General features: G+C 35.0%; 1 protein-coding gene across 1 annotated transcript in view; it reads right to left on the bottom strand.

The window, feature by feature from the left end:
* The window catches only part of map3k22 (mitogen-activated protein kinase kinase kinase 22), a 45,633-nt gene extending 40,666 nt beyond the window's left edge, over nt 1–4,967 (bottom strand). Inside the window, exon 1 of the mRNA XM_030122877.1 lies at nt 4,545–4,967. The gene's annotated coding sequence lies outside the window, so the exon portion shown is untranslated. The remainder of the gene's footprint in view (nt 1–4,544) is intronic.
* Between the last annotated feature and the right edge of the window lie 19,720 nt (nt 4,968–24,687).

The raw sequence follows: 24,687 nt of genomic DNA, 5'->3' as shown, positions 1-24,687 counted from the left end.
TAGGTAAGCATCTTCTCTTTTAATGACATCATCAGGTGTTAAACCCAGGTAGATAGTCTGGGCTCCACTGAAATTTTAGAATTTAAAATTACCTCCATTGTCTGAACATGGTTCCAAAACATTTGCATTTTTTGCACGTGTCCAAAAGATATGTGAGTGGTAGCATACATGTGGCCACACCCTCTCATGCATTGTTGCTGTTTTCCTAATTGTTTGCTTTTAATGTTTGGTGTAATAAAAAAAACAAAGGAGGTTTTTAAGCCAAACTCTCTCTCTCTCCCTTTTAAAGGAGTGATATTTAGCTTTTTTTTTTTTTTTTTTTTTTAAATTAGAATTATGCATTTAAAACATTTCCCTGTGGTCTACATAAACTGTAAATGCTATGCTTGGGTCTGAATTCTTCATTAATTCAACTCTACAGGTCCATCTTCAACCCTATTTCTGAGTAATGACACCAGAAAGGTGGTTTTGAGCGCTGGCCCTTTAAATGCAAATGAGCCACTTTACACCCCAACCCCTCCAGGTTGTTGACCGTGTGCTCTGTCCCATTCAGCCACTTGTGTTTGTTAATACAACCGACAACTGAACATTTTAGGTAATTGCCTCGAAGTTTGGACACATTTTCCGTTTTTACTACAACTGCTGCTACTGATAAACAATTATGTCGTACTCGGAGAAATGTCCGTCGGAAGTCTTGACCTTACATGTGCAAATGTCGTGACGTAACTAGTTATAAAGCGTAACAAATTAAGCAGGAATTATAACGGGTTGTAGAAATCCACTTGATTTTTGCCAAAATTAATATAAAGATAGTTTTGCTGCACCTGGAGGGTTCAAATCAAACTTTATGAACTATTAGGGTCCAAAACACAAATAAATGAACCAAAGACTGATAAAAGTGGGTTTAGCAAAATATGACCCCTTTAATTTAGTGTTACACAGAAGAATGACTGGGAAAAGTTTAAGCCTTATGTCATTGTGGGTGTGTCGAAACCAGCTCAACACACCTGCATTTTTGCATCAATCGTTCTTTGTTGTGTGTGTGTGTGTGTGTGTGTGTGTGAATTCAACTTGGTATGGCTCCCTCTGCCAAGGTAGGAGCTTACGTCTGTGTAATTGTGACTGGGATTAAGCCAAAACTACAGCAGCAGGTTTCATGAAACACAGTAGAAGGGTAGGGCACGGGCCAAGGATGAACCCAACACAACAAAAAAAAGACTGGTATTACTTGGCTTCTTCTGACTTTGACAGATAGGGGTTTGACTGGATTACAGGACTGAAACCTCCAAGTCATATTTTTTCAGGACATAAACAATGGTGCAAAATGAAGCAGCAGTGTTTTCAATTTGTTCAAAAATATGACTTAGTTAATTATGCTATGAGGCTAACGATATGTAGTTTTCACATATCACAGTGCATTGAATTTAGGCTCAAGGATTGAACCTCTCATGAGGCTAATAATATTTTCCTCATTCCATTCTACGACCGAGACTCATTTATGGTGGTATTGTTTTTCCTACTTACAGCTCAATACTGAACTTCAGTATTTTTATGGAACCATACCAGTTAGTACAGACTAATGTCCTGTTTGATATCAAAGTTCAATATCTAACAAGTAGATCTCATCAGAGTCAGTGAATGCAGCACGCATGGATTTTAAAGTGTTAAAATCCTTTCTTATTCTGTAAAACGGCTTTGAGGGTAAAAATAAAAGGGCGCTGAAGACGTGAAACAGGTAAATTAAATTGAACTACATTGTGGTGAATGGGTTTGTACAGTGTTTTCTCTGTTATGTACAAAAATGCAAATGATTAAAAGAAATATATACTTCAGTGTGTAATGTATTTTTATTTATTTGAAAATGGACATTTGGTAAAGACAAAAACTATGATTTATAAGCCACGTTTGAAGGTGTTCATATCAATACAGGTCTTAATCTACAGTAGCCTAAATGGAAGACACTCCTACCACTATTCCAGGAATAATAAAGCATTGACTAAGCTTCTATGACCCATAAATACTTTAAAGCACATCCACATGAAACAGGAAAATTAAATTGAACTACACTGTGGTGAATGGGTTTGTACAGTGTTTTCTCTGGTATGTACAAAAATGCAAATGATTAAAAGAAATATATACTTCAGTGTGTAATGTATTTTTATTTATTTGAAAATGGACATTTGGTAAAGACAAAAACTATGATTTATAAGCCATGTTTAAGGTATTCATATCAATACAGGTCTTAATCTACAGTAGCAGTAGTAGTAGTAAATCGAAGACACTCCTGCCACTATTTCTGGAATAATAAAGCATTTACTCAGCTTCTACGACCCATAAATACTTTGAAGCACGTCCACATGAAACAGGTAAATTAAATTGAACTACACTGTGGTGAATGGGTTTGTACAGTGTTTTCTCTGGTATGTACAAAAATGCAAATGATTAAAAGAAATATAATATAATGATTAAATGAAAGATATACTTCAATGTGTAATGTATTGTTATTTATGTTAAAACAGACATTTGGTAAAGAAAAAAACTATGATTTATATGGCATGTTTGAAGGTGTTCATATCAATACAAGTCTTAATCTACAGTAGCCTAAATGGAAGACACTCCTACCACTATTCCTGGAATAATAAAGCATTCACTGAGCTTCTACGAGCCACAAATACTTTAAAGCAAGTCCACCTTGTCCCTGATCAGTTCATCAATTGCGATATGAGTTCTTGTCACACTTGGTGACATGCTTGTTATGTTTTCTAGTGTAACCAGGCAACGTCTCCAACCTTTGAGGTAAGATAAGCAGTTTGCCTCTGAGTCACAGTAACCTTTGACCCCCAGCTCTCTGGCCAGTGGGCGTCTGGCAACAGTACCACAGTCAGGCTTAACTGTGAAGTCAGCATATGACAACATGACTTCACACTCTTAATAAAGGCATATTTGGTGGGAAAAGAAGTCGTACTGAGAGCAAACAGGAGGATGTAACGGACTTACATGAGTAATTACAAAGACAGTCTGGGAGAAGATCAGCAACATCAGCAACAAACGATCAGACTGGTCCCCACACTCCTTTAGAAGTCTTCAAATAAGTTTATCTAAGAGGCACATCCCTGTTTCCTCATCAGTTCCATCAATTTACAATGTATTTATTTATTTTAGTTATTTAATAGGGACAGTGAATATTAATGAACATCAACAACAATTGCAGCTGTAAATATGCCAGACTGTAGCAGCGGTGCTAATTTCCATCTGTAGTCCCTAGGCAGGTGACAAGAAAGACAGTTGACAAAAAGGCAAAATACTGTAAAAGACATCATAAAAAGACAGTAGACAGAAATGCAAAACATCCTAAAAACACACAGAACAACACAGTGAGGATGATCTACTGATGGTCACAGGCTTGGTTTTCCTTCATCCAATGTTTAAGTTGTGATTTGAAGGAGGCATATGATTGTGAGTCTCTTATGTTGAGCGGTAAACTGTTCCAATATTTAGTTCCAGTGACTGAAAGTGCAGTTTGTCCAAAAGTAGTGCGCCTGCGTGGCACCTCACAGTCTCCTGGAGCTGTGGCCCTGGTGACCATCCCACTGACAGAGCAGGATTTGATAAAAATCTGTCAAGGGAGAAGGGGCAAGTCCATGCAAGACTTTATATATCAGGCAAGCATTTGTAAAATTCACAAAATTATTAAAATTAAGAAATTTATATTTATCTAAAATAATGCAATGCAATTAACCTGACACTGGTTTCTGGAGTTTACTGTGAGAATCCAATGCCTTTATCAGCTAAGAGGGTTGTTTTGCTTGAGGAACACCAACTGTATCAGTGGGCGGTTTCCATTTGACAGCTTGACTCTCACTTTAAGGCTATTTCTAAGCCCCCGGGGTCTGCCAACATGCTGATAAACTCATCCATCAGGGTTGTTGCTCAGACTCCTGTAAAGTGCAGTTCATATTGATTTGATGTGATGAACACGACAGACTCATTAAACCTAATTGTTAGATTTGACTCAGAGCTCTGCCATCTCCAAAAACATCCCCCAACCGTTTGATACTAAAATGGCAGAGATGGGGAGGGTCCAGAGTAAACCAGGAGGGCAGTCAGAAAGAGGAGGGGGGAAAAAAAAACAAAAACATGATGAGGACTTTTCAGGTCAAGAGATGGAGTCAACACAGAGGTCTGGAAGACTCACATGCACCTTCAATCATGACAATAACTTTCCACAAATCAATCACACATCCCAACAAACAAGTTTTTGCTTCTACAAGAGCATGGATTCTTATTAAACTTGCTTCATAGGGTGTTGTTTTGGGAGGAGAAGTTGTGCTTGACCACATAAAGTCACTAATAAACAATTGCACTGACTTTCATTTCAGGATGCAACAACAAGTAAAAGCTCCCATATGTGTGATGAAGGTCTGAGCAATAAACAACACATACTGTCTGCACAATGAACAGTTCAGCTGCAAGTAACTGCAGATGCAACATCATACTGATTATAAACAGGATATAATGTAAAACAATGTGTAGTGTGTTCTTACCTTGTTATCTATGTGTGTCCATGTTCTAGTTGAGGCTGCAGGGTTTATGAAGATGAATGAATTAGGGTGCAACTTATCCCAAATAAAGGAGAGGATCCCAACAGATGCAGAGCAAATCTTCCCAAAACAGTAGGCTGATATCCGGAAACTCGGCTCGGAACTGTAGCGCACAAATTAAAAATACAGTCTCGGATCAGGCGCACGGCTCTGCTCTTCTCCCAGGTGCATAATCCAGATTTAAGGTTCGTCTTCTCCTGGCTTTCTTTCTTTCTCTCTTTTCTTTTCTTTTTTTTTTTTTTTGTTTTTTTTTTTTGAAACAGAAATGCAATGGCTGATGTGTTTGAGAGCAAAGTTTTTTTTCACCCTGCGCTTTTCTCGCCTTCTCACACTAGAGTGAGGAGCTGCGAGTTTTTCCCTGGAGCTTCGCCTCTGATGTCAGCAACAACGTGAGCTTCAGGAAGTGGTGACGCTCTCCGGTGGTGCGTTTCCACAGAAGCGGCGCCTTAAACAGAGGCGTCTGCCGCCCCCTAGCGGATAGACGGAGGAAGTACAGCATCTGCACCACAGGGGCTGCTAATAAAAAGGGGCCGCTTCTTATTTATTTATTTATTTATTTATTTATTTATTTATTTATTTCAGGGGTGTCAAACTCATTTTGTTTCAGGGTTCAGATTCAGCTCAATTTGATCTGAAGTGGGCCGCAAGGTTATAATAGTTTTGGATTTTTAATTATAGTTTAGTTTTATTTAGTTTTGACTTTTTTTTTCTCTAATTCAGTTAGTTTTAATTAGTTTTTAGAGCATGTTTGCTAGTTTTTATTAGTTATCGTTTTTTTATGAATGCTTAGTTTTAGTTTAGTTTAGTTTACTTTACTTTACTTTACTTTAGTTTTAGTATCAGTTTTAGTAATTTCATGTATTTTATCTTCCTCACCATCCTATTCAAAGAAATTAGTGAGGCACGGATCAGTGGGTTGCCCTGGACACTTTAGTTGGGGGTCGGGTTAGGGCGGCTCATTGACTGAGCAGAGACACAAACACATGTACATTATGATGTATAAATTCCCTATAGCAGGTTGGGGGGTGGGGGTGCGATCCATACACAATGTAACTTACGTGAAAACAGTGTGAAGATGTGCAAAGCGTGAGAGGAGATGCACAAAGCAGCCAGCAGTTTAACCAGATAGAAACATATATAAACCAGTTAACCAGCAGTTAAACCGCATAGACATATATATAAACCAGCTAACCAGCAGTTAAACCAGATAGAAACATATATAAACCAGTTAACCAGCAGTTAAGCCACATAGAAACATATATAAAACGGTTAACCAGCAGTTAAAGCAAATAGAAACATATATAAACCAGCTAACCAGCAGTTAAACCAGATAGAAACATATATAAACCAGTTAACCAGCAGTTAAACCGCATAGACACATATATAAACCAGCTAACCAGCAGTTAAACCAGATAGAAACATATATAAACCAGTTAACCAGCAGTTAAACCACATAGAAACATATATAAACCGGTTAACCAGCAGTTAAAGCAAATAGAAACATATATAAACCAGTTAACCAGCAGTTAAAGCAAATAGAAACATATATAAACCAGTTAACCAGCAGTTAAACCGCATAGAAACATATTTAAACCAGCTAACCAGCAGTTAAAGCAGATAGAAACATATATAAACCAGCTAACCAGCAGTTAAACCACATAGAAACATATATAAACCAGCTAACCAGCAGTTATACCAGATAGAAACATATATAAACCAGCTAACCAGCAGTTAAACCACATAGAAACATATATAAACCAGTTAACCAGCAGTTAAACCAGATACAGACATATATAAACCAGCTAACCAGCCGTTAAACCAGATATAAACATATATAAACCAGCTAACCAGCAGTTATACCAGATAGAAACATATATAAACCAGCTAACCAGCAGTTAAACCGCATAGAAACATATATAAACCAGCTAACCAGCAGTTAAACCAGATAGAAACATATATAAACCAGCTAACCAGCAGTTAAACCACATAGAAACATATATAAACCAGCTAACCAGCCGTTAAACCAGATAGAAACATATATAAACCAGCTAACCAGCCGTTAAACCGCATAGAAACATATATAAACCAGCTAACCAGCAGTTAAACCACATAGAAACATATATAAACCAGTTAACCAGCAGTTAAACCACATAGAAACATATATAAACCAGCTAACCAGCCGTTAAACCGCATAGAAACATATATAAACCAGCTAACCAGCCGTTAAACCAGATAGAAACATATATAAACCAGCTAACCAGCAGTTAAACCACATAGAAACATATATAAACCAGTTAACCAGCAGTTAAACCACATAGAAACATATATAAACCAGCTAACCAGCCGTTAAACTGCATAGAAACATATATAAACATATCTAACACAGTTCCTCATCAGTAAACCACACCTTAGCAGATATCTCAAATCTTAATCATCTCCAGTTCCATTAATAGCTAACTTTGCTTCATTTCAGTTCAGCTAGCTGTTGCTAGTAACATCAAATGTTTTTTAACATTCTAACAGGTTCCATACCTCTGTAATTGGATTAGTTTTCATCCTCCTCTTCTCTCCTCTTCTAAACTGTGCAGTTCAGGCCTTGGAAGGCCTTTTCATGATGATAAACTCTCCAGTTTTTACCTGGATGCTAGTCCTGTCTGACTCTGTCATTTAGCTCCACTCTGTCTCTGTCACTCACACATACACAGTGAGCAAAAAAAAAAAAAAACACCCCACGCATCACTAAAGTAAACCCCAGACAGGATTGTGCTGCTTTGTCCCAGCTTTAGTCTGTGTGTTCCAGGTAGAGTGGGGACCAGAAGACAACTGGAAACCACCAGTGACCAGACATGACAGACTGTGAAGTGTCATATGGTGCCACTAGTTCAAATTGCTGGATAAATAAATAAATAAATAAATAAATAAATAAATAAATAAATAAATTTGATATCAATTCGACATTGACAAAGACGAAAACGAAGGGAATTTTATCCATAATTTTTATACGTTTCAGTTAGTTTTGTAAGCTAACAATACAGTTTCAGTTAGTTACAGTTTTTTTTCTTTTAATTAGAGTTTTTATTTATTTCAGTTAACGAAAATGTTTTTTCAATTTTAGTTTTCGTCATTTCGTTCGTTTTCATTTTGTTTGTTTTCGTTCGTTAACGATTATAACCTTGGTGGGCCGAACCAGTGAAATAAAAACATAATAATATATAAATAATGTCAACTCCAAACTTTTCTCCATGTTTTACAGCAAAAAAAAAAAAGTTAATTTACATTATGAAAAGGTTTACATCTACAAACTATCTGTTCAAAAGATGTGAATAACATGAACAAACTGAAAAAAATAAGTGTAATTTTAACAATACTATGCTTCAGTTGATCATTTACACATGTACACTACCAGTCAAAAGTTTGGACTCACCTTCTCATTTAAATGGCATGAGATGGACCGCAGATGGCCAACTAGTGCTCAGCATCACTGGGAACTCCTTCAAGACTTTTGGAAAACATTTCAGGTGACTACCTCATGAAGTTCATCGAGAGAATGCCAAGAATGTACAAAGCAGTAATCAAAGCAAAATATGGCTATTTTGAAGAATCTAAAATATAAAACATGTTTTGAGTTATGTCACACTTTTTTTAACTACATAATCCCATAGGTATTCATTCACATTTTTGATGTGTTCAGTGAGAATCTACAATGTCATGAAAATAAAGAAAAACCAGGTGAGTCCAGACTTTTGACTGGTAGTGTACATTATAATGTACAGATCACAGTGGATCTCCAAACACACAAAACATTGAGTAATAGGCAGAATATTGTTAAAACTGTACTTGCTTCTCTTAAGACATTTCAGGCTATTCACTTTTTTTTTTTGCAAAATTATTCTTTGTTTTAGTGTAAATACATGAAAATATTTACATTTACAAAGAGAAACATTTGGAGTTGTCATTATTTATATGTTATTATGAGTGATTATGATGTTAGTATTTTACTGGTCTTGTCCACATGAGATTGAATTGGTCTGAATGTGGAACCTGAAATAAAAGGATTGTTCATATCTTGGTGTAATTTTTGCATTTCACAAATTCATCCAAAGGGCTGGACTGGACCCTTTGGAGGGCCGGATTTGGCCCCCGGGCTGCATGTTTGACACCTGTGATTGATTGATTGATTGATTGATTGATTTACTTATTTCAGCCAAAATTTACTTGGGGGGTCAAATGAGTGGCCGTTTTTATCAAAAAAAAGTTGTAAGGAATGCATAAAACTGTGTTGAAATAATGCTAATACATTTGTGCACAGACTACTGATATTATTTGACAATGGAAGCTATATTTTCAGAAATATTGGATTTTGAATAGCACGTGTATGTGAAAACTTCTGCTGGTGGACGGACGTGACATTACCCATGATGCTCTGGTCAGTACCAGTACTTTATTAGTAATAAACTTATAGACTTACTATTGCTAATTATCCTCTTATTCATAAATGTTAGTATTGTGGATCTAAAACAATAACAGCTGACACAAAAACACAAAATGTGGCAGTGGACGGATGTGACATGGTTGTTCCGGATCCCATCATACTGATGCTCGGCAGCCATGTCACTGTTTCCAGAAATGATCCCAGTGCAAAAACTAGTATCATAATTATTTATTGTATAGTTTATCATTATACTAAAGAGTAAATAACAATATAGAATTGTTATTTCTTTATAAAAATGTTATTATTAGAAAACTGATTTAAAAAGTGATGTGTGACATTCTTAATGTATGTATTTGCGTAACATAAGCAGGATGGATCAGCACCATACTCCATATTGCAACCTGTAAAAATAAAACATGTGATATGTAGGATATAATCTTGTAAGAAAAATTGAGGAATCTAAAAGAATAGAATATTTGTTTTTCAGGTAAATTCAGCTAAAATATAACTTGGCCATTTGTGACATGAAAATATAGCATTAATTGTGATGAAATTGGACATTTTTGAGCTGAAAACATAGTTCATATGACCATCAACATGTTGCAACAGAACTGAAATCCTGTAAATTTGCATAAATTGCATTTACCAACACAAAGTTCCTCTGGGGATTCACTTATATTGATTTCTTATGCACAAAGATATAAATAAGACCTCTAAGCAAATTTTAGCCGATTTATTTATTCATTCATTTATTTGACAGGGACAATGCAGTCAAACATAGTTACAAGTTTGCAGCTGATGTGATGCATATAGAGTTAATAGCTAGTGCTAATTCTCAACTCCAGTCCCCGGTTGGGCTCTTCCACAACATTGCAGTACAAGTATAAAATACACATTATTTAAGACAAACATACCATGCATAAAAATATAATATATATAAAACATACATCATTTAAAATGGTTATACCGTACAATCTGATAATGTAGTGTTGTATTTATATATGAGGCATTCATTCACTTGCCCACTCTCCCATACAATATACACAATATACACAATATTTACAGATGAGAGCAGTTGTGCTTTGTCTTTAACCAGGTTTTGATTCTGGTGATGAACATCTTAAACTGTGAGATGAATTTTATTTCTGCTTTACGCTGAGGTTTCTGTCCATATCTGTGTTCTAAAATGAGACTTAGAGGGTATATTTAGAGACATTCAAACACATTAAAATACGGTTTTGGTTTTCACACAACTTTTTATTGATGCATTAGATAGTACTGGTCCGCAATGATTTTGCTACTGGGAGAAAATTTCCCCTAATTTCACATAAATCAGGTATCCATACTTCAAATCTGGAATTAGAATTTTTCAGTCACATCAGGTTTCCTTTATTTTATTTATTTATTTGACCTTTGAAATATTAGAATTTTTTATTTCAGACATAAAAACATTATAAAAGGACCAACAAAAGCAAATGACCGAAGCAAATTATTAACCCTTTCATGCATAATGGTCACTACAGTGGACAGCTATTCTATAGCTTTTCTCTTCTACATTCATGGATTTTGTTGTTTTCGCTGTTTTTTTTTTTTTGTTTGTTTGTTTTTTCACGCATATCTTTATTAAACTTTTAAGACACTACATATCTTTTCTGACATGAATTGGTAACATTTTGTAGATCTCTTCTGAGCATAAACCCCTAGAATCACAAAGCCCTCCCCATAGTTTTCACACAATTTATCAGTAAATACATGTTTCTGTGCGTCAAAAATTAAACGTGTGGTGTCCAGCTGAGTGGACATTTTTGCAACTTCATGAAAAATAGGTCCATAAGATTTTGGTTTTTTTTTTTTTCATTATTATTTTTTTAATGTATTTTTTAAATTTTTTAAATTATTTTTATTTTATTTTTATTTTATTTTATTTATTTTTCAGAAGAAAATTTTCAATTGCATTGTTTTTTTTCATGCCTGAAGAAGAATAAAAACACTCAGGAAAAAATTTTGATTAAGGTTCTCATAATTCGTGCATGAAAGGGTTAACATAAGACAACTAAAACAACAACAAAAAAATATTTTATTATACAAAAGAAATAATAAAATTCTAGTGCTATTTATGCATATGAAAAGGAGTGGGAAGAAGTAAACACTTTTTTAATCCCACCCCTTTTCCCGAAATCATATTCTTGCAATATTTCATCCTCCTGACATTACTCTTAGCTGCAAGTATAAAAAAAATAACAAAAAATAAACTGGAGAAAACCCACAATATTTAAACGTTTTGGTCACCTCTCTGTACCTCTGTTTAAATTGAAATACATTCTGACATAATTTTAACTCCATGTTTGTACAATCTGGAATCAGCATGAATGATTTAGCCAAGTCCAGATGTCATACTTCCAGTAACAGATTTCTTTTTTGTTTGTTTGTTAGTGATGTCCAGTGTAAAACCGTGACATGACAAAAACCTAAAAAATTTCTACAGCTTAACTCATAAAGACCCAAACATCCACCAGCGACCAAAAGCATCTACTGATCTAAAATGTTTAATAACTTTAGAGCCACTAATCCTATCAATACGTGTAAATAATTGGTATAAAACACAGTTTGTCATCTTTTCATGGTCATCAGATTTGACCCATTTGGATGTTGAGAGGCTCTGTAGTTACCATGGAAACACTATCATCTTTTACAACATACAACATCACCAGTAAAACCCATGCAGTTGGATCGATGACAGTGGATGTACACACCTGGATTATGTTCAGTTAATGACATATTTTACTGAAAAGTCACTTTTTCTCAAATTTTCTCTGTTCTTGATATGATAACCCTCAAACGTAATCTCAGCATGATGATTAAAGTACATGATTAAAAAAGTAAATATAGCAAAATATCAGATTTTCACCAAAAAAATGCCAAATGGAGAGGATAATATTATGAAGAAATGGTGATAAATCACTTAAGAAAGGTTAAATAGCGAGAAAAATGTATTTGGGAATTGACACATAAGTAGCACTGGGTCTTTATGGGTTAATCATACATTAGGATAAACAACCTCTAGTCGGATATGCAAATCAGGTAAAACTATATTTTTCTTTACCATTGCCTTTGTTTACTGTGTCCTTGAACTCTTTTCTACCCTGTTAGTCTGTACTTTCTCACCATACAAATGTATTTTCCACAGGAATTCAGCTGTGCAAACTGCCTTCAAGCTTCAACTGGCGCTCCTGCCTTTTTATAAATGTTATCTTGCTGGTCACACTCTTGGAGTTCCACCCTGTTAGTGTTAGGCTGCTGTATTGAGGATGTTTGTGTGGCAAAACCTTTTTTTAAGACATATTGGACATTGTTATATGAGTTCTTTATATCTGAAGACAGCTCACAGGGTACAGATTGATTACTCAAAGATCTACGACTAACTTTGTTATAATTTTCCACACCGTTAACCCTCAATTTATGTCATCATTTCTTAGCCTCTATCTTAACCAACGTGTATTTCTTCAAGTTAAACAGGTCACAATTCACAGACAAAGCTAAAAACATGACCATCATGTCATCTTTTCTTATCAGTTTTGAAATATATCACTGTTTCAAAGGCCTATGTCTTCATCTGTACTGTATGTTCACCAAAGTCAAAGTATTCGTGGCGTTGTTCAGAATTTCTTAAAAGTTTCCTTAGTCATGAATTTTTATCATGTTTGTTGCTGGATTTTCTTCAATCAATATTCACTGAAATATAGATGACCATCTTTGGAACGGTCTGCTTCTATCATTTCAGGCAAACATCTTCATTCAAAACACATTTGAAAGGGAAAATCAGTGAAAACAACTTTTAAAGCTATAATTCTGTGTACATTCTACTTTGGTTAACATGCTGTTTTAATTAATACCCAGTCCTGTAACATTTTTTATTAAATAGGGAGATTTTTTGTAATGTTTTTAACTTCCAACCCTGCACAACATCCAAAGTTTCTAAATTTTTCTCTTGTTTGTGTTTAACTGTTTGTCCAAAATATGTAGAGATTTGACAATTTGTTTTGAAGTGATTTGATTATTTAATTATACGGCAAAGTAGGTGGACAGTAACTTGTGTCAGTCTGTCATTTACCATTAATATACACTGTACAGACAAACTGACTGCACAAGTGGGATTTATTTCTGAATAAAAAGTCTTGTTTAAAGTTATAAAATGCTTAGAATTGTTCTCCAATCTACCTCAGAAATGAGAAAAAAAAATGTAGCAGCAATGCTTTCAGTGTTAAAACGTTTGGTCACAACTGCACATTATGCTAATAGTTCACTTCTTTTAACTTCACTGTAATCCAACAGATGTCAACAGTATATATATTTTCTAAAACCTTTCAGTATTTCATGACTTCTCCTAATGATGTCATATCATTGTATTGACAACACATATACAGCCTATTTACGTTTTACCCAATATGTAAATTATCTGTAACTTTTCTAAAATAATAATGCATTTTTTTTTTTTACATTATTTTATTCAAATAAGAAATGAATTAATATTTTGTAGGATAATTGTCTCTTCAGTGGTTTATTCTTGATCCAGAGAGGCTATCGGCGTTAATTCTTGCACATTTAACATGTTGGTGGGATGGTTTCTGTGTTTCCTTTCAACCAAATAAGTGTAACAGAAGATGTAACAATGGGAAAAAAGAAAAAAAAAAAAAAAAAAAAGTATGCAAATCTCTCCTAATGTTCCAAAGAGAACAAGTTTGCCTTGAGGTACAGAATTTATATTCATGGTTTTATTCGGAAAAAAAAAATGTCATCATCACCATATCCTTTATTTAAACTTGGATATATATTGAGGAAGCAACCTCATTTACAATATAGCCGAGACAAAACACAAAACATTTGAAACACACAATGAACATATTAGAAATACCAAAAAGTAAAAGTGACAAAGTTGAATTAAAAACATAAAAAAAATGTTATGGCAAATTAAAAAAAAAAAAAAAAAAAAAAAGCAAAAATCTAAAGTGCAGATGCAAAATGACACCAGCGGTTTGCAGTTTATTTCCCGGAAATTAATATTAATATAATACTGAAGTACAAGCCTCTACATTTTTAACACAGACCTTTCCTCTTGGGCTTTGTCTCATATTTGACATGTCTGATACTTTGAAATTGGAGTCAAATCCTTCTACATCACATTACTGAGAAAAAACTCAGATAATGCATTTTGCAAATAGATCCTTCTATTTATCCTGCATCCATCAGATCAGAGTGGCACGAAGAAGATAAATACAAAGTTTGAGGGTCTGCTGTAATGTGTCACTTTGCTGCTTTTACATGGAATGCATTGTGCATAAGCTACTCAGGATGCAGAGACACGTCCTGTAGATGACAGACATTTATCCCCCCCCGTCTTGTCAGGACACGGGGTCTGATAATCTGCTGTGTGCACTGATGGGGGGCGTGGGAGCAGATGTTGGACTGTCACCTGATGAGCTGGAAGACATCTGCGTGGGTTACTTCATCACAGCTGAACAGAAGGTTATTGTATACTTCCCCTCAGGTGCTTGAAGTCAGCTGTTATTTTTGACACCTATTCTCATTTGTCAGATATATTACTTTGTGTCAGCTTTATTGCAGAACACGCTCTTGGGCTGGAGTGATCATTGGTTTGACTGCTTTGTCTGTGTAATAGATTGTGTCTGTAAACTGTCAAGAATATGAGCTTTTACAGATTGTTTAACTCTTAAAAACCCGGTGCAGCTTCCAAATACATTTTTCTTTTGCTTCACTTTTTCTAAGTGATTGATCACCATTTTTTAATCACATTATCCACAGGATTTTGCATTTTTCAATGAAAATCTATTTTCCTAAATATATTTATTAATCATGTAGATGTTCATCAAAGCTCAATGTGAATTCAAAGATTATTTTATAGAATAGAGAAATATGAATCAAAATGGACTTTTGTGGCAGTTCCCAAATTAATTTTTCTCCAAATTTAACCTTTCTTACAAGATTTTTCGCCATTTATTATGATATTGTCCTCTGTATTTTGTATTTTGTTTTGTTTTTTTCAGTGAAAATCATGTGTTTTCCTATATTTAATTTACTGATCATGCAGATGTTCATAAAAGCTCAGATTAAAGTTAAGGGTTATTGTATCAGAAACTGAGAAAACTGAAGAAAAAGGGACTTTTTCAGCAAAGATATCAAAAAGGGAACATAAAACAGATATGTCCATCCACTGTCACTGATCCAACTCCACGGGTTTTACTGGTAAATCAATGTTGTAGAAGATGACGGTGTTTCCACGGTAACTACAGAGCCTGTGAACATCCAAATGGGTCATATCTGATGACCAAGAAAAGATGACAAACTGCATTTTACACCAATTGTTCACATGGATTAATTGGATTTGTGGATCAACAGGCAATAAACAGTTTAGATCAGTAAATGATTTTAGTCACCAGTGGATATTTGGGTAATTAATATTAGTTAATATTAACTATTGGGTAGTTAATATTTTAATCATTCATTCTAACATTCAGTATATTCAGGTTCAGCTGAACTGCTGAACCTGAATATGTTGAATGTTTGAAAGCTGGAGTTAAAAACACACCAACGCGTCTGTGTGTTTTTAATTCCAGCCCCAAAGAATTAATCTACAGGCCCTCATGGAATAAAGGCTTTTTACAATTTTTCCAACCAAGTGAGTTCCTGGATTTTTGTCATTTTTCTATTCTTCATCCACATGATCCCTTTGAACATCATTCCTTACATTTGTACCATTTCTTCATGGTACCTAACAAAGCAGGTACACTCACTCTTCATGCAGAGGTGGACCTTACAGACCCTGGAGACCACATTGGACCTGAGATTGTTGACTCACTGTAATTGTTGCTTTCACTGACTTGTAATGTGTGCAGAAATTACCAAAAAGTAACTTGCCCATTAAGGGGTTAAGTCAGTGTTTTTCAACCTTGGGGTCGGAACCCCTCGTGGGGTCGCCTGAAATTTCTAGTAATTGATATAAAAAAAAACCCTTACTAATAAAAAATATATGGTGAGTTGACAGAGGCAATCACAATACAAAAAAGACATGACAAACTGTGAAGCTGAAGCACTGTGGTTCTGTTTATCTTTCAAATGTTCATTGTGGTCGGTTTCAGATGCTGCAGCTCTTTCATAATTCATAGTTTGAGTTATTGTTTTTTCAGTATTAATTGTCAGCCTTGTAAATACAAGCTGGACTGACTGTATATACAGGGGTTGGACAAAATAATGGAAACACCTTAAAAAATCAACAAAATATAATTTAATATGGTGTAGGTCCGCCTTTTGCGGCAATTACAGCCTCAATTCTCTGAGGTATTGATTCATACAACTTGTGAATTGTTTCCAAAGGAATTTTAAGTCATTCTTCAGTTAGAATACCCTCCAACTCTTTTAGCGGTGGAAATTGACATCTTACTTGAATCTCTAAAACTGACCATAAATGCTCAATAATGTTGAGGTCTGGGGACTGTGCCGGCCATACGAGATGCTCAACTTCATTAGAATGTTCCTCATGCCATTCTTCAACAATTCTAGCTGTATGGATTGGGGCATTATCATCTTGAGGTGAAGGTGTTTCCATTATTTTGTCCAACCCCTGTACCTGACCAAAGAAAATAAAATTCTGGCTTTGTGCAGTAATCTACACCTGGCTTTTCTGCCTCCGTCCATAATAATATACATTATATAGACTAAATGTCATTTACAATTAACATTTATTTGCAACATAGTATAGCAAACTATTACATAATCAAAAACAAATTAATTTTAGCTTTAAAAAAAAGAAAAAAAAAGTCTCCGTTTTGAATGTCTGGGGTCACCAGAAATTTACGATGTTAAAACGAGGTCACGAGCCAAAACAGATTGGGAACCGTGCAGTAGAAAACACCTGTAAACACCTGTCACATCTGGATGCAGCCGTGTCACTACTGCTGCAGCAGTCGTTTACTTTCACTCAGTAACGCATCTGTGAGCTTCAAACTAATGGACACTGAAAGAGACGACTCCTCAGACATATAAGGTACAGGCTGGTGAAAGGCAGCAGTGTGTTGATGTACCATGTTCTGTAATGACTGGGTGTGCTGCATTATTCATATCTGCTCAATATTTTCACATCTCCACCGCAGAATGCCAGATTAGAAATGAGGCTACCTGTGGACCGAAGATTAATTTAAATTATTAATAATAGGCACAAAAAAATAAGACTGGGGAACGCTGTGTCATGTTTTCTGCATTTTAGACGAGGCCATCCGAATAGCAAATGCTTCAGTGACCTTGGCCTCAGCATCACTCCTCAGATTAGTCGCACACAGCACTGTTTTATTGTGATCAGACATGCCCTTGCTCTGTTCAAGACTGCTTGAGTGCAATGAATATCAATTGGCCATTTGCATCTCTCTGTGGATTTGCAGTGCTTGTAGATGTCTGTACCGCTGAACTGTGCAGTAGATGAACATCACAGGCAGCTGTTACGAACAATAACAGGCAGAACGTGTGTGTTTGTGTGTCAGTGTGTGTTTTGGGGTTTTTGCAGCATCGCTTAAATTCCTTCCGTGACGGTTTTAATGATCAGCATTTAAACACACAGTATGCCACGCAATCTCTGGACCATCTACATATTAACAAATGTAAAATAATAATTAAAAACTGTAGTATAATACTGCATTGTACCAGGACTTTTTTTTTTGGTCAATTTTGAGCCTGGATTAATGGATTGACTGTCTGATTTTGTAGATTTACAAAACACCACAAAACAAAACTACAGTTCTTTTCTGCCTTAACTAAAATGCTGTTTTCTCCCCCAGGCTTGGAAAATAAAATTTACCAAAACAAAACTTCCCTTCCTGCAACACATTTCAAGTTTCTTTTGTTTATGTGTCTTAAATAAATCAGCATAAATGGATATTTTTTTGTCTCCATAAGCCGGAAAGTAGAACCACATTTTCAGTTTCATGTACCTCATACAGTCTGTTCTCTTTTGGAATTATATTAAACCTGCCAGTCTTTCTGGTTAATACTTAAAATGTTCCTGAATGTAACTGTTTCAGGGACCTTTGTTGTTTGTCTGAATTGTACCTAATACCTGCACTGCAACTCACAGTTTTAACTAGTTTGACTAATTTTAATCAAGACTGTTTTTAGCTTTTGTTTTAAATGTTTCTTATTCTTGTCTTAATTTCTTTCTTCATTTTTAACCTTTCTGCACTTTACTTTTAATTAATGTTTTATTCTGATTTAATTATTTTTTATTATTATTGTTTATTTTATGATTTAACCCTTTCATGCACGAATTATGAGAACCTTAATCAAAACTTTTTCCTGAGTGTTTTTATTCCTTTATAGGCATGAAAAAAACCATTGCGATTGAAAATTTTCTTCTGAAAAATAAATAAATAAAAAAATAATAATAAAAATAATTTAAAAAATGTGAAAAATACATTAAAATAAAAAGATCTTATGAACCTATTTTTCATGAAGTTGCAAAAATGTCCACTCTTCTGGACACCACATGTTTAATTTTTGACGCACAGAAACATGTATTTACTGATAAATTGTGTGAAAACTATGGGGAGGGCTTGTGATTCTGGTGGTTTATGCTCAGGAGAGATCTACAAAATGTTACCAATTCATGTCAGAAAAGATATGTAGTGTCTTAAAACTTAAATAAAGATATGCGTTAAAAAAAAAAAAAAAAAAAAAAAAAAAAAACGAAAAGAACAACAAAATCCATGAATATACAAGAGAACAGCTGTAGAATAGCTGTCCACTGTAGTGACCAGTATGCATGGAAGGGTTAATCTAATTTATATGCCTTTGTAAAGCACTTTGAATTGCCTTGTGTATGAATGGTGCTATTCAAATACATTTGCCTTGCTTTGTACCTGGCCAAAAAGAAAGTCTTACTAGGTGAGATACCTACCTGGATAATTACTGCAGTGCTTAATGTTTTAACTTATTTCACCCAAACTGATGCAGTAGTTTAACCCACATAGCCCCAGTGCTCCTTTTGTTGCAGTTCCCAAATTAGGCTAGTATTTCTCTCTATTTAACTTTTCCTAAGTGATTTATCACCATTTTATAATATTATCCTTTATTATCCTTTGTATTGTGCATTTTTTCAGTGAAAATCAGGTATTTTCCTGTATTTAATTCACTGATCATGTACTTTAATCATCATGCTGAGACTATATTTGATGGTTCTTATATCAAAAACAGACAAAACTCAAGATATTAACAACTAAACATAAACCAAGTGTCTCCATCCACTGTCACTGATCCAGCTCTATGGGTTTTACTGGTGAATCAATGTTGTAGATGATGATGTTTCCACGTTCACTATGGAGCCTCTGAACATCCAAATGGGTCATATCTGATGACCATGAAAAGATGAAAAACTGTATTTGACACCAATTATGTACATATACTGATAGGATTAATGGATCAACAGGTATTAAACATTTACATCAGTTTGATAGAGCGCATAAAGATTGGACTGTATTTCAATGGATAAAGGTCATGTGGTCTGATGAGTCCAGATTGACCCCATTCCAGAGGGATGGATGGAAGTGATTACCCATCATACCTAGTGCCTACAATACAAGCCTGTGGGGGCAGTGTTATGATGCGGGGTTGGTTCAGTTGATCAGGTCTAGGTTCAGCAGGTCAGATGAACCTAAATATACTGTATGTTAGAATGAATGTTCAGAATATTAACCCATAAAGACTCAAACATCCACTGACGACCAAAATCATTTACTGATATAAACTGTTTAATCCCTGTTGATCCAATAATCCTATAAATCCATGTAAATAATCCTACTATAATGGACGTTTCTGTGTCTGGCGCATGTGTGTCCAATGCATGTGTCTGATCAATGTCCCGATGTTGCAGCACAGGAGGGCGTACGGGTGTAATGCCACTGTTGCAACACGGGAGGGTGCTATCGTACAATAGCACCACGGGTACAATGCTGCTAGTTTGTATAAAATACAGTTTGTCATCTTGTCATGGTTTTCAGATTTGACCCATTTGGCGTCCAGAGGCTCCGTAGTTACCGTGGAAACACCGTCATCTTCTACAACACTGATTCCCCAGTAAAACCCATGGAGTTGGATCAGTGACAGTGGATGGACACACTGGGTTTATGTTCAGTAAATGATACGGTTGACTGAAAAAGTAATTTTTTCATCAGTTTTCTCTGTTTCTTTGGATTTACTCTGAGTTTTCATGAACATCTAAATTAAATGCATGAAAATGCATGATTCACAGTGAAAAATGTAAAATACAGAGGATTATATTTTAATAAATGGTGATAAATTCATTAAGGAAGGTTATATACAGAGAAAAATTCATTTGGGAACCGACACAAAAGTAACACTGGGTCTTTACGGGTTAATGTTTTTTTTTTTTCATTGATGATACAATGACAACACCAGGGATCATCAGGTTTAAATTTTGAAAGAGTGGTTCAGGAGCATGAGACATCACTTTCATCCGTGGACTGGCCACCACAGAATCCAGACCACATTGAGAACCTTTGAAATGCGCTGGAGAGGACTTGACACAGGGGTCTTAATCTCCCATCATTATAGAACTCATTTATTGTGACTTTGCAGAAGCACTTTGTGGCATAAACAATGCATTTTGTAATCAGTCACTGGCAGTTACAGTAAAATATTGGATGTAGGGCTGCACGATACTAGAAAAAACTGACATTGTGATTTTTTTTTTTTTTTTAACCCTGCAATAAATATTGTGATATGAAAAAATACTCAGGAGGATAAAATAGCTGTGTGGTCTAACTAGTTAGATGTGTTTCCTCAGAACATGTGTTTCAATATCATCCTTCTTGTAGCTGAAATAATTCCAGATAGCTGATGTTGCTTTTCTTTTTGGCACCAAGTCTTCATTTACGCTGATTTTCTCTGGTTCATTTCTCATTTTTCCATATTGTTACCAGCGACTCACTCCAAACTGATTAAGAACGATTGTGATTGGTGGATCGCTGTATGTACTGTGTGTCACATACCGTTGAAATTAAATGACAACACACACGTTGAGTTCATTTGTCTCCTACATTGCAGGACTTGTGATGTGACTATTGCGTACACGTACATCGCAATGTCGATGCTCAAATGATATATTGTGCAGCTCTAATCACATGTGTGTGACTTTTTCTTTGGTTGGGCTGTGTAACCTACAGTGGATTCTATAATCGCAGTACATTTATATATGAAATGTTCTTGCTTTATTCTTGCTTAAGCCACATATTACCAGGTTATTTTTCTCTATAGTTAAGAAACTTTCTCCTAAACATCACAAATTAGCCTGTATAATGAATGACAGGGACATAGATGATTGGTATATGTATTTAATTATATAACCATAATCATATAGGTGCAGGTTTTGTTCTGTCACTCCTATGAGTTGCTATAGTGCAGACTTAGCTCCTCTTGTGTTTATGGGCATCAGAGCAGCTTTTTCCCGTTCCTGCAGGTTTGGAACAGGGTGATGAAATATGTGAGTAGAAGCACATGTCGGCAAACTTGTGTTTATCCTCCTGGCAGTGTTTTTGATCTTTGCTCTTTCCTAAAAGGGTCTACGAGAAAGATCTATTTCCACTTCAGGGTGAACTATGGCTCGTGATATTGACCTGTTAGAAATCAATGAGGATGCCGGTGAGCTCCACAGGAAAATACTAAATACCACAGAACGATCAAAGCGAATGTTGGTTTTCATATTTGATTTGATGTTTGTGTTTGGCTTTCTGTAATTGTACACCAGGCTGTGCACTATTGACAAAGATCTTCTCAGATGGGAAACCTGGCTTTGTCAACGGGTGATTTGATCTTTCTGGGTCACTTTCTGCACTGGCTGCCATGTGATAACTATTCTCACTGAACACACAAACACAGATACAGGAGGCTTGTTGAGAGCTGCAGAACTGTGGTTAAAGCAGATGACGTCAAACTTTATCAGCTGAAGATCATAATGTCATACTATGAAAAATACAACACGGATTGCCATATATCTATATCCAATAAATACTGATAAAAAAGGATAATAAATCATAAATATAGAGTACATAGTATATATTTATGGGATTGGATAAGTGTATCACAGTCATAAAATATGTATGAATATGTATGTATTTCTTTACATTTTTAAATGAAGAAACGTGTTATACTGTCCATTCTCAAACTTTTCTTATTGTCTTTGCCTCATCCCTCTACCTCAGTGTTTTTCAACCTTGGGGTTGGGACCCCACATGGGGTCACCTGGAATTCAAATGGGGTCACCTGAAATTTGTAGTAATTTAAAAAAAAAGAAAAACCTTACTAATAAAAAAATATATGGTGAATTGAGAGAGACAATCACAATACATAAAAGATATGACAAACTGTAAAGCTGAAACTGAAGCACTGTGGTTCTGTTTATCTGTCAAATGTTCATTGTGACTGCCGCTCTTTCATAATTCATAATTTGAGTTATTGTTTGTTCAGTATTAATTTGCAGCCTTGGACTGACTGTACATATCCTGACCAAGGAAAATAAAATTCTCACTTTGTGCAGTAATCTACACCTGGCTTTTCTGCCTCCGTCAATAATTATATACATTACAAAGACTAAATGTCATCTAAAATGAATGTTTATTTGCAACATAGTATAGCAAACTATTACATGATCAAAAACAAATTAATTTTAGCAAAAAAAAAAAAGTCTCCATTTTGAGTGTCTGGGGTCACCAGAAATTTGCGATGTTAGAATGGGGTCAGGAGCCTAAAAAGATGGGGAACCACTGCTCTACCTTAAAACCTGATATTTTCTAACATTGCCCTGACAATGAGAATCTTTCATTTAGAGATGTCTGTCTGCCCAGTTTGCTCATTTTTTAGTTTCCTGTTTTGACATATTTCATTTTAGGTGTCATCATAGCAAACTGTGTTGGAAACCCCATACTGAGCATATTAAAAGTAAAGTGTCCAAATCTATAAACATACTACATAAAACAAGGGACTTACTAAACAAAAAGAGCAAAAACATGATATACTGTTCTTTGGTTTTGCCCTACTTAACATATTGTGCAGAAATATGGGGAAATGTAAGAAAAACTAGTATAGATACATGAGTAAAATTACAAAAAAAGAGCTATTAGAATAATTCATAAAGCAGAATATTTTGAAGCAACTAATAATCTATTTATTCAACTTAATACCTTAAAATTGCCAGATACTGTATATATTAAAATATTAGAGATGATTTATAAAGTAAAAAGTAATATTGGTCCAAATACCATTCAAGAGTTCTTTAAATTAAGAGAGCAATTATAATTTAAGAGGTCTTTATATTTTGAATGTGTGAAAGTGAGGACAAATATGAAGTCCAGATGTATTTCAGTTGTGGGTGTGAAATAATGGAATGGCCTTGATGATGAATTTACATTGTTCACTTCTCTGACAAAGTTTAAAAAATGCCTTTAGTATAAGATCATTCAGGAATATTAAGAGGAGATGGTAGATGTGTTTTTGTTGTTATTGATTCTTTTGTTATAATGACAATGCTCGATGATGTACACATTTAATCCAATGTAAGCGGTGTGTCAGGTGAGAAGGATAAGTAAAAAAATAAGCCTGTGCTTCTGGCCTATTCCTTTTTTTGTTTTTTGTGTTTATTGTGGTTGTTGTACTGTGCAAGGTGATTACTGTACTAACCAAAAATTAACCATTCATTCATTCATTCATTATTGAACACATGCCTACATTTTCACAGACTTTTCATTAGTTTTTCATTTTGATATTATGTACTAGGTTCAGCTTTCTCAACTGGTCGTGACGCAAAGATGGGTGGTGGGCTATTTCTGAAGGTGTTGCAGAGTGTGCAGTCAGAAAAATATCAAATTTTTAGAAAGTATAATTTTCAGTGATGTAATTTTGAGTGTTTTTCATTATTGTCTGGTTGTTGCCATGCTAACACCAACATCTGATTGAAAGGTAACAAGCAAAAGTTACTCTGTTCATTGAAGATGCTAGCTATGCAAATATGTCCCAGATTGTCTTAAGTATGGATTTATATACATATCAATAAAAAAGGACCTTAAATTCCAACTGACATCAAAACTGAATATGTTTTTGCTTAGTCTGAATTGTGTAAACATTGGTCATGATCTTATGACGATGCAAAAACGTGGACCCCAATCTGAGAACCACCGCATTAAAACCCATTTGCAAACCCAGGTTAACAAGAGGAGCTTAAAAACTCAACAGACCAGCATTGCAAAAAAAAGAGCAGGTTTTTAATAATTAATACTAATTCATGTATCTTAACACTGATATGAATTTTACTCCACTAATTGGCAACCCATTAAAAGCAGTTCTCATTTTGAGTCCCTATGTTTGGCAATGATAGTGTTAGAGAATTATGAGATCCCAAAGAGGAAACCCCTTAAGCATGTAAATGCATGCAGAATTAATGGTCAGAGAGGCTCTCCTAGTATTTAGTGAATTTCTCCTCTGAATACTGTCTCTAGGGCTGCCTATGTGCAGAGCTGCTGGTCATAGAAGCTCGCCTTTAACAGTACTGTGCTATAGTATGTGGCATCATCTCGAAATATCTGC

Source organism: Sphaeramia orbicularis, chromosome 20, assembly GCF_902148855.1.
Source record: "Sphaeramia orbicularis chromosome 20, fSphaOr1.1, whole genome shotgun sequence".
Classification (NCBI taxonomy): domain Eukaryota; kingdom Metazoa; phylum Chordata; class Actinopteri; order Kurtiformes; family Apogonidae; genus Sphaeramia; species Sphaeramia orbicularis.
Note: the sequence above shows the minus strand (reverse complement) of the source record. Positions and strands in the feature narration are given on the sequence as shown.